General features: G+C 39.6%; 1 protein-coding gene across 19 annotated transcripts in view; it reads right to left on the reverse strand.

The window, feature by feature from the left end:
- The window catches only part of CADPS2 (calcium dependent secretion activator 2), a 591,939-nt gene that overhangs the window by 345,393 nt on the left and 227,345 nt on the right, over positions 1-19,201 (reverse strand). The window lies entirely within an intron of this gene.

Raw genomic sequence — 19,201 nt, forward strand, 5'->3', positions numbered from 1 at the left:
TTCTACCATTTAAATCTTCATATGCTCCTCATTCTAGTACCAACAGGCTCATACTGCCAAGAAATCCTTTTACAGGCTGGCACCACATTAGAATTCCATTCTCTCATTCTAAATTTGATTGAAAGCTTAGCATGCTAGCCTCATTTTTAAAGATATTTCCATCTACATGGAAAATAACTTCTCCACTGAAATAATCCTTAACTTTTTTCTATAACTTCCTTTAACTTTTGCTCATGATTCCTTTTATCTCTTTATTGGTTCCTTATAAAACCTCTTCCTGTGAGCAATGCACAGTGTGGGAGGCACTGGGTGGGTGACAGATATGGATCAGACTGATGCTTCTCTCCATTTTAATTCATTCCCTTCTCTCACTTCAATCATCAAGAAGCCTAGACCTCACAATACAACCATACTTTAGGAAAAGTCCATCTAAAAATTGGATTAGTACTGAGTACAACATTAGACATCCAGGATAATACAGACTAACTTGTCCATTTGCTGAAGAACTACATATAAACCATGCTACATTTAAAAGGAAAAAAAAAAAGGGGCCTTAAAAAGAAAAATTCTGAACAAAATGAGTAGGTCAGTAGGATGGTCCTGTCAGAAGGCACTATATGAAAAGTCAAGAAGAAGGAAAGATGCTCTAGTAAGAGGGCACCAAACACCTGGATGAGATCAGACATTGGTGTGGGGAATGGATTGGGGCAGGGGGAAAAGGGAAGGGTAATGAGAGGTGGGGCTGGAGAAATGGGGCTTCTTTAAACACCTGAGCCAAATGAAGGAGTTTGGAATTGGTTCATAACACATTGGAAATTCACCAAGAGATTTTAAGCAGAACTTCATAAGTGTCTGTCTCCATCAAAAACAACAGGCAAGATGCACATAAAGATTTTTATCTGTCTGTCCATTCATCTATCTAATTTGTTCATTTAACAGACAGATCTGGGGTTACCTTTCTGAAAAATGTTTCTAAGTTGATTTTAAAAAACTAAGTTCATTTAAAAATGAGATTAACAATAGGATTTTCCTAAACTAAATCCTTGCTATAAAGGAGTTTCTATGTCATCTCAAAAATGAATATACTTTTTATTTAAATTAATATTCATAATTAAACAAGTTTCTCTTCACTGTGTCTAAAGTCAAAATGATTTACATTAAAAACTGATATAATTATTATGGAAAAGAAAATGTGATAACTGTCTATTCCAGGTAACCAAAATCATGGTCCTAAAAACAAAAATTTTGTTTAAGAAAAAAATTAAAAACAAAATTTTGTTTAACTACAGTAGCTCAAATACAGTAAACATAATATGAGATATCTTCTCATCTTTGCTTAAATGCTGATAAATATTTTTCCACAAAGAAACAAAATGGTTCCTCGCATGTAAAGTGTAAGAGTTCTGCCAAGAAATAGCATTTAACATCTTAAAATCTTAGAAATCCTACAAATTTCACCACAAAATATTATTATTTAACATCTTGATCTCTATCTTTATATTAACAGCTCTTACCTAATTTTAAATGGAGTTGTTTGAGTCACTTTTGGGGTTTATCAGTGCTTTCTGAGAGTTTTCCATTACTTTCAAAAAATAGTAATGCCTTGGACTTTTCTTGTGGTCCAGTGGTTAAGAGTACACCCTGCAATGCAGGGGACACTGGTTCGATCCCTGGTTGGGAAACTAAGATTCCGCACACCACAACTACTGAGAGAGTCCCTGCACCGCAGTGAAAGACCCTGTGTAACACAATGAAGGTCACACGTGCTGCAACCAAAACCCGAGGCAGGCAATAAATACAATCAAAAAATGTTAATGCCTTAACTGCATTTGTCTGAAAAAACACAAAGAAAAGCAGAGCACTGCTATACTAAACTGTCTTTTAATAGCAGTCTCAGAGACAGAAACGATACTAACTTTGATGACTACAGTGTTATTTTGTGAAACTAGAAAAACATATTTCCAAACATGTTAAAAAAACAAACAAACAGGAAAAGCTAATACAATAAAGACAACACATGTTAGACAGAATTCAAGGAGGTATTACTAAATCAGCTGGTTGAATTTTTTAAATAAGAATTTTAGTTTACCATTCTATGTTCCATATGGTTTGTCTTTGAGTATTATCTTTGTTTTTCATAACAGGAAAGTTTATATAATTTTTATGAATGGTTTTTTAAAGGTTGATTTCTCAGTTGAGATAACTGTAGTTTCACGTGCAGTTGTAAGAAATAATTGAGAGATATCCATTGTATTGTCCAGTTTTCCCCATGGCAGCATCTTATAAAACCAGACCATCATATACAACCAGAATACCGACTGACACTGTCATCCAGCGTATTCTAGTTTCCTTAGTTTCATGCACAGGTATCTGTGTGTATTGACTTCTATGCAGTTTATCATGCATCTAGGTTTGTACGGTCACCATCACGGTCAAGGCACTGATCAGCTTTAACACCATATTTTGCCCTTTTATAAACACATCCATCTCCCCCAATCCAATCCCGGACCGTTTAGCTTCAACAATGTACCTCATTTTCAGAATTTTCAAAACTAAATTTAATACGGCAACAAAATTTCCTTTTAGTTTCCATTATTGTATTGGAGATGTGCTCCCATGAGAAATTAACATTTATTAACACTGCCTTGGGGCCATAGACCTCTTTAATCCACATGTTCACTTCCTTGGTCCTTTCCTCAAAGCCCATAGCCATAAATAGCCATTTATTCACTGATAACCCTCAAGTATGTATCTATAACTCCAACCTCTCACCAGGGTCCCAGTCTTTTATTTTCAACTGCCTACCAGACTTTATTTTCTTGGACTCCAAAATCACTGAAGATGGTGACTGCAGTCATAAAATTAAAATACGCTTGCTCCTTGGAAAAAAAGCTAGACAGTGTATTAAAAAAAGCTAGACAGTGTATTAAAAAGCAGAGATATCACTTTGCTGACAAAGGTCCATATAATAAAAGCTACGGTTTTTCTAGTAGTCATGTACAGATGTGAGAGTTGGACCATAAAGAAGGCTGAGTGCTGAAGAACTGATGCTTTTGAACTGTGGTGCTGGAGAAGACTCTTGAGAGTCCCTTGGACTGCAAGGAGATCAAACCAGCCAACTCACTGGAAAAGACACTGATGCTGGGAAAGAGCGAGGGCAGGAGGAGAAGGGTGTGACAGAGATGAGATGGTTGGATGGCATCATTGACTCAGTATACATGAATTTGAGGAAACTCCAGGAGATAGTGAAGGACATGGAGGCCTGGTGTGCTGCAGTCCATGGGGTCATAAAGAGTTAGACGTGACTGAGCAACTGAACCACCACCTACCATTTCAATTTGCATGAAGACAAGTCACACTGCATTTAAAATACCCCAAACAGAATCTTGCTTTCCAGCTTCCCACCCCAATCACTCCTTTCATGAGTAATACCATGTCATATAATTGGCATGCCTAATAACCATGTGTTCAAGCCCAAAGTTGATGTGTCGTATGTAATCTCTCTTTCCTTCACAACCCACAACCATCCAACTACTGTCATGTAGTGAAACCTAGAACCACTTCAAGTCCATTTCAGTTGGCCAATACAGTTGTGTACATCATTATGATGAGAATATTATTTTTCTTTCCTGAAAACTTGGTTTTACACACTATCTCCTCTCCTCCTTCTCTTCAAACAAAAAAGGAGAAAAAAAGCCCAAACTGATACTTCAGTAGATGTGGAACATCACATTTTTAAATGCTGGTGAGGCATCCATCTCTAGTGTCTGATTTGGACTCTCAGATCAAGACAATGAGGATAATTTGTGGAGTGTGGAGTTGGTGGCTGGGGCCAAAGACAAGTCTTCACTATACAAAGGTATATTTTAATTTCTTTTTCTTTTCCTTTAGATTCCTGATTTCAATGCTTTATATGACAACTGACTACTTATACCTCCCAGATGTCTTTTCCTGGTACACTATATTCTTCAGGTCTTTACAGAGGGTCATTTAACCCTGACCATAATAGATTCCCATACATATCTTGACTCTGTGCAATACCTCCAATGTCTATCATACAGAACATTTTCAGTTCAGTTCAGTCGCTCAGTCATGTACGACTCTTTGCGACCCCATGAATCGCAGCATGCCAGGCCTCCCTGTCCATCACCAATTCCTGGAGTTCACTGAGACTCACGTCCATTGAGTCAGTGATGCCATCCAGCCATCTCATCCTCTGTTGTCCCCTTCTCCTCCTGCTCCCAATCCCTCCCCGCGTCAGAGTCTTTTCCAATGAGTCAACTCTTCACATGAGGTGGCCAAAGTACTGGAGTTTCAGCTTTAGCATCATTCCTTCCAAAGAACACCAGGGCTGATCTCCTTCAGAATGGACTGGTTGGATCTCCTTGCAGTCCAAGACTCTCAAGAGTCTTCTCCAACACCACAGTTTTGATTCAAAAGCATCAATTCTTCGGTGCTCAGCCTTCTTCAGTCCAGCTCTCACATCCATACATGACCACAGGAAAAACCATAGCCTTGACTAGATGGACCTTTGTTGGCAAAGTAATGTCTCTGCTTTTGAATATGCTATCTAGGTTGGTCATAACTTTCCTTCCAAGGAGTAAGCGTCTTTTAATTTCATGGCTGAAATCACCATCTGCAGTGATTTTGGAGCCCCCAAAAATAAAGTCTGACACTGTTTCCACTGTTTCCCCATCTATTTACCATGAAGTGATGGGACCGGATGCCATGATCTTCATTTTTTGAATGTTGAGCTTTAAGCCAACTTCTTCAGTCTCCACTTTCACTTTCATCAAGAGGCTTTTGAGTTCCTCTTCACTTTCTGCCATAAGAGTAGTGTCATCTGCATATCTGAGGTTATTGATATTTCTCTTGGTGTACTCTGCATATAAGTTAAATAAGCAGGGTGACAATATACAGCCTTGACGTACTCCTTTTCCTATTTGGAACCAGTCTGTTGTTCCATGGCCAGTTCTAACTGTTGCTTCCTGACCTGCATACAGATTTCTCAAGAGGCAGATCAGGTGGTCTGGTATTCCCATCTCTTTCAGAATTTTCCACAGTTTATTGTGATCCACACAGTCAAAGGCTTTGGTATAGTCAATAAAGCAGAAATAGATGTTTTTCTGGAACTCTCTTGCTTTCTCAATGATCCAGCGGATGTTGGCAATTTGATCTCTGGTTCCTCTGCCTTTTCTAAAACCAGCTTGAACATCAGGAAGTTCACGGTTCACATATTGCTGAAGCCTGGCTTGGAGAATTTTAAGCATTACTTTACTAGCATGTGAGATGAGTGCAATTGTGCGGTAGTTTGAGCATTCTCTGGCATTGCCTTTCTTTGGGATTGGAATGACAATGGACCTTTTCCAGTCCTGTGGCCACTGCTGAGTTTTCCAAATTTGCTGGCATATTGAGTGCAGCACTTTCACAGCATCATCTTCCAGGATTTGAAATAGCTCCACTGGAATTCCATTACCTCCACTAGCTTTGTTCGTAGTGATGCTTTCTAAGGCCCACTTGACTTCACATTCCAGGATGTCTGGCTCTATCTAGGTCAATGATCACACCATCGTGATTATCTGGGTTGTGAAGATCTTTTTTGTACAATCCTTCTGTGTATTCTTGCCATCTCTTCTTAATATCTTCTGCTTCTGTTAGGTCCATACCATTTCTGTCCCTTATCGAGCCCATCTTTGCATGAAATGTTCCCTTGGTATCTCTGATTTTCTTGAAGAGATCCCTAGTCTTTCCCATTCTGTTGTTTTCCTCTATTTCTTTGCACTGATTGCTGAAGAAGGCTTTCTTATCTCTTCTTGCTATTCTTTGGAACTCTGCATTCAGATGCTTATATCTTTCCTTTTCTCCTTTGCTTTTTGCTTCTCTTCTTTTCATAGCTATTTGTAAGGCCTCCCCAGACAGCCATTTTGGTTTTTTTTTTGCATTTCTTTTCCATGGGGATGGTCTTGATCCCTGTCTCCTGTACAATGTCACGAACCTCATTCCATAGTTCATCAGGCACTCTATCTATCAGATCTAGGCCCTTAAATCTATTTCTCACTTCCACTGTATAATCATAAGGGATTTGATTTAGGTCATATCTGAATGGTCTAGTGGTTTTCCCTACTTTCTTCAATTTCAGTCTGAATTTGGCAATAAGGAGTTCATGATCTGAGCCACAGTCAGCTCCTGGTCTTGTTTTTGCTGACTGTATAGAGCTTCTCCATATTTGGCTACAAAGAATATAATCAATCTGATTTTTGTGTTCACCATCTGGTGATGTCCATGTATAGAGTCTTCTCTTGTGTTGTTGGAAGAGGGTGTTTGTTATGACCAGTGCATTTTCTTGGCAAAACTATTAGTCTTTGCCCTGCTTCATTCCGTATTCCAAAGCCAAATTTGCCTGTTACTCCAGATGTTTCTTGACTTCCTACTTTTGCATTCCAGTCCCCTATAATGAAAAGGACATCTTTTTTGGGTGTTAGTTCTAAAAGGTCTTGTAGGTCTTCATAGAACCGTTCAACTTGAGCTTCTTCAGCGTTACTGGTTGGGGCATAGACTTGGATTACTGTGATATTGAATGATTTGCCTTTTTACCACTTCAATATTCAAAATATTTCACTGTCTTGACAAATATTTAGTACTTTTATTTTCTTTCTATTCATTACATGGGAATTAGAAGCCTGGTGGGCTGCTGTCTATGGGGTCACACAGAGTCGGACACGACTGAAGTGACTTAGCAACAACAACTGTTTCTACATTCAGAATTCTCTTCGCTAAGATGTTCCTAACCTGGACCATCAGGAGTCTGAACCATCCAAGTTGGGAACAAAATTTGGAGAGGTATGCATTTTTTTTTCTTGAGGAATTGTCTGAATTTCAGAGCTTACCCAAAGGGGTGGTTAACTCAAAAGACATAAAGAACCATGGCTCTAGGAGAATCTTCTTCATAGAAGTCTCTATTCATTTGTTCTAGAAGAGGCTGCATGACTTTTCAAACATTAGCAATAGAAAATGGTCACCTCATATGTACATATTATCAATCTTACTCTTTCAGAGATGTGTTAAATTCTTCGTGAAAGGACAATGGCTCCAGAAATTACATAAGCTCTGAAAAATTCTGACTGAATGATCCACGGATTACTTTACCAACTGTTGTTTGCTCTACACCTACTATACAGCAAGTACTACTGCAGGCTCTTCAGTAGCTACAGAAGTAGTGGCTTTCTATGAGTTCACACTTCATATTGAAAACAGTTTTAAAAAAGAGTATTTAAAACAGAATAGAACTGCCACAAGAAACTACTGATCAAGGACTATGGGAATTCAGTGATGGAAGATATGTCTTTCTGGTTGATAATATCAAAAAGGATTGCTACAGTGGAAATGCAGGTCAGGAAGCAACAGTTAGAACTGGACATGGAACAACAGACTGGTTCCAAATAGGAAAAGGAGTACGTCAAGGCTGTATACTGTCACCCTGCTTATTTAACTTATATGCAGAGTACATCATGAGAAACGCTGGGCTGGAAGAAACACAAGCTGGAATCAAGATTGCAGGGAGAAATATCACTAACCTCAGATATGCAGATGACATCATCCTTATGGCAGAAAGTGAAGAAGAACTAAAGAGCCTCTTGATGAAGGTGAAAGAGGAGAGTGAAAATGTTGGCTTAAAGCTCAACATTCAGAAAACGAAGATCATGGCATCTGGCCCCATCACTTCATGGGAAATAGATGGGGAAACAGTGTCAGACTTTATTTTTTTGGGCTCCAAAATCATTGCAGATGGTGACTGCAGCCATGAAATTAAAAAACGCTTACTCCTTGGAAGGAAAGTTATGACCAATCTAGATAGCATATTAAAAAGCAGAGACATTACTTTGCCAACAAAGGTCCGTCTAGTCAAGGCTATGGTTTTTCCTGTGGTCATGTATGGATGTGAGAGTTGGACTGTGAAGAAAGCTGAGTGCCGAAGAATTGATGCTTTTGAACTGTGGTGTTGGAGAAGACTCTTGAGAGTCCCTTGGCCTGCAAGAAGATCCAACCAGTCCATTCTGAAGGAGATGGGTCCTGGGTGTCCTTTGGAAGGAATGATGCTAAAGCTGAAACTCCAGTACTTTGGCCACCTCATGTGAAGAGTTGACTCATTGGAAAAGACTCTGATGCTGGAAGGGATTGGGGGCAGAAGGAGAAGGGGATGACACAGGATGAGATGGCTGGATGGCATCACCAACTCGATGGACGTGAGTTTGAGTGAACTCCGGGAATTGGTGATGGACAGGGAGGCCTGGCGTGCTGCAATTCATGGGGTCACAAAGAGTCAGACATGATTGAGTGACTGAACTAAACAATGGAAATATTGAAAATGAACTTTGAGGATAGAAAACATGGATTAGTCTTGACTTGCATCTCTCAAATCCTGGGCTCTCTGGGGCCCAGTCCCCTCAAGTTCCATTGAAGCAGTTTGAGAAGAGGTCCTACAAATCAGCGAATCTCCCTTTGCAGAAGTCCTCAGGAAGACGCAAAGACTTCGCTGGAAGACAACTATTTTATAGGTAAGAAAAGTTTAAACAGCATGAGAATAATCTTACAAAGTTTCACCCAACAGCTTCATTTTATAGTACTAATAAGTGATATCATTCTAATGCTTTAAAAGCTGCAAACATCAAACACTTGAATTCATTAAATTTGCTCATATCTTCAAGGAAAAAAAAGTCTTTTATAAAAAGTACTTTTCATAGCACTGTTTAGCATCATTGCCCTCTATGATTAATCTATTTTTGAGAGCCAGGATAATTGTCTTCACATTAATATTGTCAATCACTAAAAAGAAGGATTAATAGCTGTGTTTTTCCATAATGATGTCTTTGTACATGCTAACCCTAGTCAATCATGCCCTTCTTTCTCCCACTGGAAAAAAAATTAGTTTTTTCTGAGTCCCCAGTCAAATTATGGCACATCTCTTTTCAAACAAATTATGTTATTTTCTTGTAATATTCATCTTCAGCTTTTAGTATGAAAAATACAAGTAGACTAGGATTTGCACTGCTATATACACTTAATGTTTTCTCTGAGATTAATTCTTTTGCTGGTTATTCTATTTATATTATCTATATATCTGGAGATATAGAGAAGTAATTGACATAATCATAACACTGATTCCAAAAGGATACTCTACCCAACAATTTATTATATGATTTTCCTTTTTCTGTTTTTTCATACAATTTTCTAATAGCCCAATGATTTATTTGACAGTGCCTAATATGCATGGATTTTGTAACGTAGCTGAAAAACCCTGATCAAAAGTTAAAGTATTAGCAAATTCATTTACTTTATCAACAGATCTGTTAATTTCTTGCCATTACTTGGATCAAATTATTTATCATGAAGATGGTGTGCTACTCCACCTCACTGATTGCTCCTGCTGTTTTCTTTCATTCTCTTCACCCCTTCATTCTCTCAGCCCTTGCTGCTAAGTCACTTCAGTCATGTCCGACTCTGTGCGACCCCATAGACGGCAGCCCACTAGGCTCCGCCGTCCCTGGGATTCTCCAGGCAAGAACACTGGAGTGGGTTGCCATTTCCTTCTCCAATGCATGAAAGTGAAAAGTGAAAGTGAAGTCGCTCAGTTGTGTCCAACTCCTAGCGACCCCATGGACTGTAGCCCACCAGGCTCCTCTGTCCATGGGAGTTTGCAGGCAAGAGTACTCGAGTGGGGTGCAAGGGCCTTCTCCGCTCTCAGCCCTTAAGCACACACAATTGGTTCTTAGCTATTGTCTGTAGTTGTTTCTCAATACAATGTTGCAAGTTAGCACATAGCTCTGCCCTTTCTCCCAAGTCCCAGCTCTTCATCTTCCGTTGATGGCAAGGTCTTTACTTTCAGGCATCCAACAATGGCCTCAACTAAGACTGAATTGCCCTTCTTTACAGTCTACTCTTTATCATGGCTCCCCTACTTCCACATATGATTCTCACTACTGTCGATCAGGCTAACAGCTTAGAAAAGAAGTCGAGGAGTAAAGGGCAGGTGATGGAAGGATGCGGGTAAGTGAACAGGGATAAATGGATATGAATGAACCAATGATACCCAGATAGCTTGGCTTAGTTTTCAGGTCCACCCTATCTTGTACCAATCTCACTTTTTAACCTCCCAGACAGTTACATTATCTATACAAATTCGTTTGCCCATTATACACAAAAAACACTACATTTTCCCAACCATGTAATTTGCTTGTGTTTCCCCTTCCTGGGTTGCTCTTCTTACCTTCGCTGCCCAGATCCATCTCCAGATCTTCTGCGAAGATGACCTACCTACCTACTGAGTAACAAAGCAGGAATTGCCTGATGACATCTCTCTCATAGTTGTCTTCTAATTGTTCAGCTTCTCAGGTATTTATGAACTCTACCTCACACTGCAACATATGACACTTGTTAGCTCATCCTATCACCCTGACAAGAGGCCTAAACCAATCCATCTCCAATGGTGGGATTCAAGTAACTACTCGCAGTTCTAACATACAATAAATACAGAGAATAATACCACCTGTATTTGTAAGGTTTTTGGACCCTAACATCCCTCCAGATTGACTCATCTTTCATGAAGCTGCTGCTGCTGCTAAGTCGTGGCAGTCGTGTCCGACCCTGTGCGACCCCATAGACGGCAGCCCAACAGGCTCCCCCATCCGTGGGATTCTCCAGGCAAGAACACTGGAGTGGGTTGCCATTTCCTTCTCCAATGCATGGAAGTGAAAAGTGAAAGTTAAGTCGCTCAGTCATGTCCAACTCTTAGCGACCCCATGGACTATAGCCTACCAGGCTCCTCCGTCCATGGGATTTTCCAGGCAAGAGTACTGGAGTGGGGTGCCGTTGCCTTCTCCATTTCATGAAGCATCCTCCTTCAAAAAAAGAAACAACAAAAAATCTTCCTCCCTGCTATTCTGATCATTGACAATTAACCAGCAACTACAAGGTAACTAAAACTCTTTGTGCAATTTCATACAACAAAAAGAATATAAGGAAATGAAGTTATTCCCATACTCTGGAGAGCAATCCATTGCCTGTATGATGTTATGTATGAATCAGGTAGCACTCTCTTGCTGGAGGCAAAGCTTTTAGAGAACACTCTTATATCTACTTTCTAAATTATGTATAAGGAACCTGACTCAGAAATAGCAGTTCTGCCATGGATTCTTGTAGCACAGTTCTAAGAGTCTTAAAAATGAATTTCCCAAACTACACTTCCATGTCATTACTACTTAAAAGTAGAAGAAAGATGAATGAGTTAATTAGATATAAATTTGCCCTATGTGATCTGAACTAAACTATATTAAATAATGGATCAAAAAGTTCAAAAGTAAGAACATAAGGAATTTAACCTCAAACATAAAAACCAGAGGACTCTGATAGCCTGGAGAATAGTCATATATATATTCTCTAAAATGGTAGGTAGAACTTTGCAAATTTTTACACATCATGAAATTTTCTTTAGTATTCCATCTGTTATTAACATTTTCTCTTCTAGACAGAAGTCATGAGCTTACATTTTCAAGCAATTATTTACCAACTACACTTCCCTCAATAAAATAAGTAAATATACATTCACATTGATGAAATAACAATGAAATAGATTTTAGCAGTAAGTAAAATAACACAGACACTATCAGCGATTTTAGAGAACTCTGCAGTACAGTTTATAACTTTAGTCTCACCAGGACTAATAAGAGTAAATTTATACAGCACTCTATGTCAGAAACCAATCTAAGCATTCGTAAACATTACTGCATTGAAACCTCAGAGCAACCATATGGAATAGTTGTTATCATTATCCCAGTTTAATGATGAAAAATCTGAAGCACAGATAGGTTTAAGCAGTTTTCTAGGGTAAAGGTCACACAGTTAATACTTGGAAAGGCCAGGGTCTGAATCCTGTAGTTTGACCTGAGGGTTCAATGTAACCACCACTTACTCCTTTCAAGACACCTCACTCCCAGCTTTCACTCTGTTGGTCACTTGCCATGAGTCCCCCAACAGGAGACACATGAAATATTACAGTATAATTAATAGTACAAAGATTCAAATATTTTAATATGTTCAAGTTGTTATAATGCAATAAAAGAGGTGTGTATAGCTATGTTAGCTTCCCTGGTGGCTCAGAGATAAGAAAACCTTAAGTAAACAATGCAAAGAAATGGAGGAAAACAACAGAATGGTAAAGACAAGAGATTTTTTCAAGAAAATCAGATACCAAGGGAACATTTCATGCACAGATGGCCACAATAAAGGACAGAAACAGCAAGGATCTAACAGAAGCAGAAGAGATTAAGAAGAAATGGCAAGTACAAAAAAGGTCTTAATAACCCAGATAACTACTGTGGTGTGATCACTCACCTAGAGCCAGTCATCCTGGAGCATGACGTCAAGTGAACCTTAGGAAGAATTACTACAAACAAAGCTAGAGGAGGTGATGGAATTCTAGCTGAGCCATTTCAAATTCTAAAAGATGATGCTGTTAAAGTGCTTCATTCCATATGCCAGCAAATCTGGAAAACTCAACAGTGGCCACAGGACTGGAAAAAGTCAGTTTTCATTCCAATCCCCAAAAAGGGCAATGCCCAAGATTATTGAAACCACCACACAATTGCACTCATTTGACACACTAGCAAGGTCATGTTTAAAATCCTGTAAACCAGACTTCAACAGTATGTAAACCAAGAACTTTCATATATACAAGCTGGATTTAGAAAAGGCAGAGGAACCAGAGATCAAATTGCCAACATCCGTTGGATCATTGAAAAGGAATGAGAGTTCCAGAAAAACATCTACTTCTGCTTCATTGATTATGCTAAATCCTTTGTGTGTATCAGAACAAACTGTAGAAAATTCTGACAGAGATGGGATTACCAGACCACCTTACTTGCAGGTGTATGCAAACTTGTATGCAGGTCAAGAAGCAACAGTTAGAACTGGACTTGGAACAATGGACTGATTCAAAATTGGGAAAGGAGTACATCAAGACTGTATATTGTCACTCTGTTGTTTAACTTATATGCAGAGTTTATCATGCAAAATGCTGGGCTCAATGAATCACAAGCTGGAATCAAGACTGCCAGGAGAAATATCAACAACCTCAGATAGGCAGATGACACCACTTTAATGGCAGAAAGCAAAGAGGAACTAAAGAACCTCTTGATGAGGCTGAAGTTGAGAGTGAAAAGGTTGGCTTAAAACTCAACATTCAAAAACTAAGATCATGGCAACCAGTCCTATTACTTCATGGCAAATAGATGGGCAAACGTGGAAACAGCGACAGCCTTTATTTTCTTGGGCTCCAAAATCACTGCAGATGGTGATTGCAGCCATGAAATTAAAAGACATTTGCTCCTTGGAAGAAAAGCTATGATAAACCTAGACAGTGTATTTAAAAAGCAGAGACATTACTTTGCCAACAAGGTCTGTCTAGCCAAAGCTATGGTTTTTCCAGTAGTCATGTATGGATGTGAGAGTTGGATCATATAGAAGGCTAAGCACCGAAGAATTGATGCTTTTGAATTGTGGTGTTGGAGAAGACTGCTGAGAGTCCCTTGGACAATCCTAAAGGAAATCAACCCTGAATTCTCATTGGAAGGAATGATGCTGAAGCTGAAACTCCAATAATTTGGTCACTTGGTGGGGAGAGTTGACTCATTGGAAACAACCCTGATGGTAGGAAAGATTGAGGGCAGGAGGAGAAGGGGGCGACGGAGGATGAGATGGTTGGATGGCATCACAACTCAATGGACATGAGTTTGAACAAATTCTGGGAGACAGTGAAGGACAGGGAAGCCTTGTATGCTGCAGTCTATGGGGCTGCAAAGAGTCAGACACAGTAATGACTGAACAAGAACTGGTGGCTCAGACAGTAAAGAATCTGCCAATAATGCGGGAGACCTGGGTTTGATCCCTGGGTCAGGAAGATCCCCTGGAAAAAGGAATGGCTACCCACTCCAGCAGTCTTGCCTGGAAAATTCCATGGACTGAACAGACTGGAAGGCTACAATCCCTGGGGTCGCAGAGAGTCGGACCAGACTAAGCAACTAACACTAATACACATGAGTATGATAGGGAACTGTATATTCCTCATGGAATTTCCCCACCTCTTGTGATATTTAAGAAAAGTGAGTGAGGGCAAGATTTGTGGAAGTGGAATTTGTCTTGCATTTTCAAGAATGGAGAAGAAGGATTACAAGTGAAAAGAGTAAAATGAGACAAAATGAAAAGTCAAGGCAATACAGGGTGTTAATGAGGAACAGGGAGTGACTTGGCTTACGTTGCAGAGGAGATATGTAAAGAATAGTTACAGGGGGAGAACCTGGGAAAAAATCTAAGAAGGCCAGGTGGGGGCCAGATGAACACCACAGATGATGAACGCTTGGCCAGGGGTGAATCTCATTCTGCTCATAGCCACCATATTTTTTCCCTATTCAAAGCTGGATCATGAAGAGAACAGGTTGGTGAAAAGTGAAAGTCGCTCAGTCATGTCTGACTTTTTGCTACACCATGGACTGTAGCTCACCAGCCTCCTCTGTCCATGGGATTCTCCAGGCAAGAATACTGGAGTGGGTTGCCATTTCTTTCTCCAGGGGTTTTTCATGGTCTGGGGGATTGAACTTGGGTCTCCTGCATTGCAGGCAGATTCTTTACTGTCTGAGCCATGGGTTATGATGAAAACAGGATGACACTTCAATAATATTAATCTGGCAAAAAGATACATAGGATTGGAAGAGGGAAGCAGGTGAAAAGTTACTGTCATGCTACATATAAGAGGTACTGAAGCTTCCAGCTATGGGGATGGATGTGGAATTAAGACAGGAACAGACAATACAACACAGAGAGAAAATAACAGTGCCAGTCCATTGTCTGGACTGAAGGCAGTAAAAAAGGAGCAGCTCCTGGTTATGAGTTGGAAAGATGAATATACATAAGTAGAACCAGGTTTGAGATGAGAAAAAAATAGCATTTTGAATCTACCGATTTTGAGAAGTTTCAGATACAGAAGTCTGCCACAAAAAGAGTAGAAAGAAGAGCTGATCCATGTGAACAGGGTGAAAGAAAGTGATATTCAAAATAAGCATAGTGAAATAAAAAAATCACTGCAATACTTTCAGTGCAACAGTCCTAACACCATCTGATTTCTCAAACAAACAAACAAGGTAGCAAGTCTATTTATATTTTTCAAACACTGTTCCTCTTGGTACCATACCATGTACATAGTAAGTTCACACACGTCTGATGAGGCTTCATAAAACAAGATATAAAGGCCATTCATCTGGAGACATTCACATCAGAATCATGAAAACACTTAGCAAATAGGATACAACATCATTTTTATACATTTAAAAAGAAGCCTTTCTACCAGTCTGTAACAAATATTAATAGCTAGAAACATCACTGTTACCCATTACACAAGGAAAATCTTACTAAGATAATGATAAACTGGCCCTGTTCTATCTAAAGTGATTAGGGTAAATGGAGGTATTTCATCTCTTTCTGGTCTTAAGCAGAGGATTCAGGATATCATGACTCCAATAATCAGCTAAAAGTATTAAATTCACAGAATACTCTTTGTAAGCATACATCAATCCCTTTTCTTTAGCTTTTTCAAGTTTCATTTTTTAAAAAAGTGCTTTGTAAGAACAAGTTTTCCTGACTACCTACCAGAAGAAATCAAGGTTCTGTGGTCCTTATATTTCTAAAAATCTGAAAGCAATAGACAACTAACAGTCAAGTCTGATGCTATAAGCCTGACACATAGCAAGCACTCAGTAAATTGTTTTCTTTTAATAAAATGATTCAATATACTAGATAGCAGGAATTTCTTGACTAATATTCTTCACTGCTAGCTGATTCCCTGAAGTTTTCATGGTTCTTCTCTTAATCCACTCCAATTAGGTTTGCTCCCCAACACTCTAGATAAGCTTCCCATGTCAACAATGTCTTCCATTTGATAAACTCAGGGGTCACTTTGTTGTCATGTGGCATGGGTAACCACTCTCCTTGAAATGTCTTTCCGTGACTTTCCTGACACCACCTTTTCTGGTTTCCTCCTCCACCTCTGGCTCTTTCCCCTTTGTGCAGCCTCTAAATCCTGGTGCCCGTAGGCTTCTGTCCTGAGCCCCCCTTTTTTTGGAGGTCCAAATTCTACCAATATGATTTCATCATGTCTCATGACTTAAAATCCTACCTTTATCAAAATGATTTCCAAATCTTTATCTCCAGCTCTGATCTCTTGTTTAAATTTCAGGCTTCAACTACCATCTACCATCATGGACACCTAACATTCTGATTTCATCAGGTACACAATGGAATGCTTGATTTTCCCCCCACATATGCCTCCACCCCACAACATTGCTCCATAGGAAGAGGGACCGCCATATACAGATAGCCTGGATCAGTATCTGAACAGAATGGGTACTATGTTGAAAGAAACCTGAATCAGCGATGCCCCTATCAGACCAGGGTTAATATAAATGCTGTGTCAGATAAATATAGACAATGTAAATGGAAGAGAGCCATTAAAGCATACTATTTTTTCTATAAAATGTGAGGGAGAAGAATAGGTAGACAGTACCCATAGTTCTTGAGAATAGTATGTCTTAAACTACAGACTCAAGTTGGTCCCATTTTCTGCTTGAATTCCTGGGCTTTCATCATATCCCTTCTAAGACAAGGGCTTCTCAGGTGGTGCAGTGGTAAAGAATCTGCCTGCCAATCCAGGAAATGTGTGTTTGATTCCTGGGTTGGGAAGATCTCCTGGAGGAAGAAATGGCACCCCTCTCTAGTATTCTTGTCTGGAAAATTCCATGACAGAGGAGCTTGGAGGGCTACAGTCCATGGGGTTGCAAAGAGATGGACACAACTGAGCATGCACAGGTGCCTTAAGGCGAGCAGGTGGTCGAGTGCTCTGACTCAGGTTAAAGCTCCAAGTGCAGGAACAGAGGAGGATTCTGAAGCCCAATACAGGGTATGGATCCAAGAGAATATGAAGAGAGATGCCCAAGTGAAATCCAATTGTCTAGAAACTTCATAAGCCAACAGAGGAAAACAGGAGCACAGTAGGGCAAGAAGCAGAGCCTCAAATCTACTCGAATGATTAACATGTAGGTCATGTTCCATTTTTGACTCTAGCAATGCTGGCCATGCCCACAAGTCAGGTGAGACAGGGGATGGGCCACATGCAACCCATTCTTTAGAACACAGAGAGCGATCTTTGCAGCGATCATAAGCCAACAGAGGAAAACAGGAGCACAGTAGGGCAAGAAGCAGAGCCTCAAATCTACTCAAATGATTAACATGTAGGTCATGTTCCACTTTTGTCTCTAGCAATGCTGGCCATGCCCACAAGTCAGGTGAGACAGGGGATGGGCCACAGGCAACCCATTCTTTAGAACACAGAGAACGATCTTTGCAGAATCTCAACTCGCTCCTGTCATTTCCTTCGCTCACAGACCAACAGTGTTCCCTATTATGTGATAATCCCAAGCTCTTCCAACTAGCATACAAGGTCCTTAATATTCATGTCCTTTCCTAACTCTGTAGCCTCATCTGTTAGTTCAGCAAGACACAAACCCCACAGATACCAAGCCATTTCATTCTCCTCGTGCCTCTGTGCGTGTCGTTTTCCTCCAGCTCACTAAATTTCTGTGCAGCTTCCAAAATTCAGGAACTGTCCTCCTAAGAACCTTCACTGAAGCTCCAAAAGAAGACTGAGTTTCCATTCCTCCAAATCCTTTCTTCTTCTGGGCACACAGCTAGACTCTTTCCCAGCCTACTCTACAGTTAGATGTGACCATGGCATGAAGTCCTCAAATGAACTGTCAGGTCCCCAGGGGTCCTTGGGTCTCAGCCATCACACGGGAAAGCTGTTACAAAACAGACACTAGGCCCCACGTCCACAGGCTGTTTCACTGAGTCTGAAGTGGGGCTCAGGAATCCAGTGGCTTTTAAAGCTCCTCAGGCCATTCGAACGTGGAGGGGAGGAGCACTAAAGAAATCCATGCAGACCATCCAGTACCAAATTAAGATACTGCCATCCACGTGCTCACATTCTGCCTCATAAATAACCTCAGAGACACACTGATTAACTATACCACTCATCCTTTTTCGTTTACATACCTGTCTCCTGACCACACCAAACACTGTGAGGAAAAGAATAAAATCTTGTCATTTTACCTTGAGTGAAAGGATAAAATCTTGTCATTTTTGTATCTTCATTGTCAACTGGTATTTTTAGAAGGAATTCAACAAGCGTTTTTGAGTGTATAAAAGAAATATGTTTATCACATATTTCATTTTAATTTTGATAGGATATTTCATTAACATATTTTCATGAAAAATTGAGAACAGCAATCATATTATACTTGTAACAATAGATTCATATAATTTTTTATTCATGAATAGATGAAAACAGGTCACAAAGCGCATTGGCAAATACACTTTTCCCTTCTATTACTATTACAAAAATGCCTTATCTCTGTAGATTTCTGTTGTCTTATCATTTAAAATAATGTGGAAATATTGGAATAAAATCTTAATTTCAACAGGCTAGATCAAGGTAAAGAATAAAAGCCTAAAAATAATGCACAGAATGTCTGATGGTAGGCTATATTTTTATCTGATGAGATTTGGGAGAAAGCAAAAGGAAATTAAAACATTTTAGGAGAAATCTTACTTAGAAATATTTTTATGTAGCTCCTCTACACATGAGTGAAAGTGACAGTCACTCAATCATGTCCCGACTCTTTGTGACCCCTTGGACTATAGCCCACCAGGCTCCTCTGTTCATGGGGATTCTGCAGGCAAGAATTCTGGAGTGGGTTGCCATTCCCTTCTCCAGGGGATCTTCCCAACCCAGGGATTGAACCTGGGTCTCCCTCATTGCAGGTAGATTCTTTACCATCTGAGCCACTGTATACACAGAGGCCAAAGATTAGAAAAAAATAATAATAATACAAGTCAAATGAAGCAACACTGATAAAAGCTATAAATTGATTTAAGAATATAATACAGTAGTATTCACAATTTTTAAGCCTTAATTTTTAGAGAAGAAATTGATTCAGTATTATTAACCAAACTCAAATTCATTTAACGGAAATCAGATTCATCAACTTATATCATGATACCTTGACTTTTAAAAGTGAATATGTATATAAACTTTATAGCTATT

The sequence above is a fragment of the Bubalus bubalis genome, chromosome 8 (genome assembly GCF_019923935.1).
Source record: "Bubalus bubalis isolate 160015118507 breed Murrah chromosome 8, NDDB_SH_1, whole genome shotgun sequence".
NCBI classification, from domain to species: domain Eukaryota; kingdom Metazoa; phylum Chordata; class Mammalia; order Artiodactyla; family Bovidae; genus Bubalus; species Bubalus bubalis.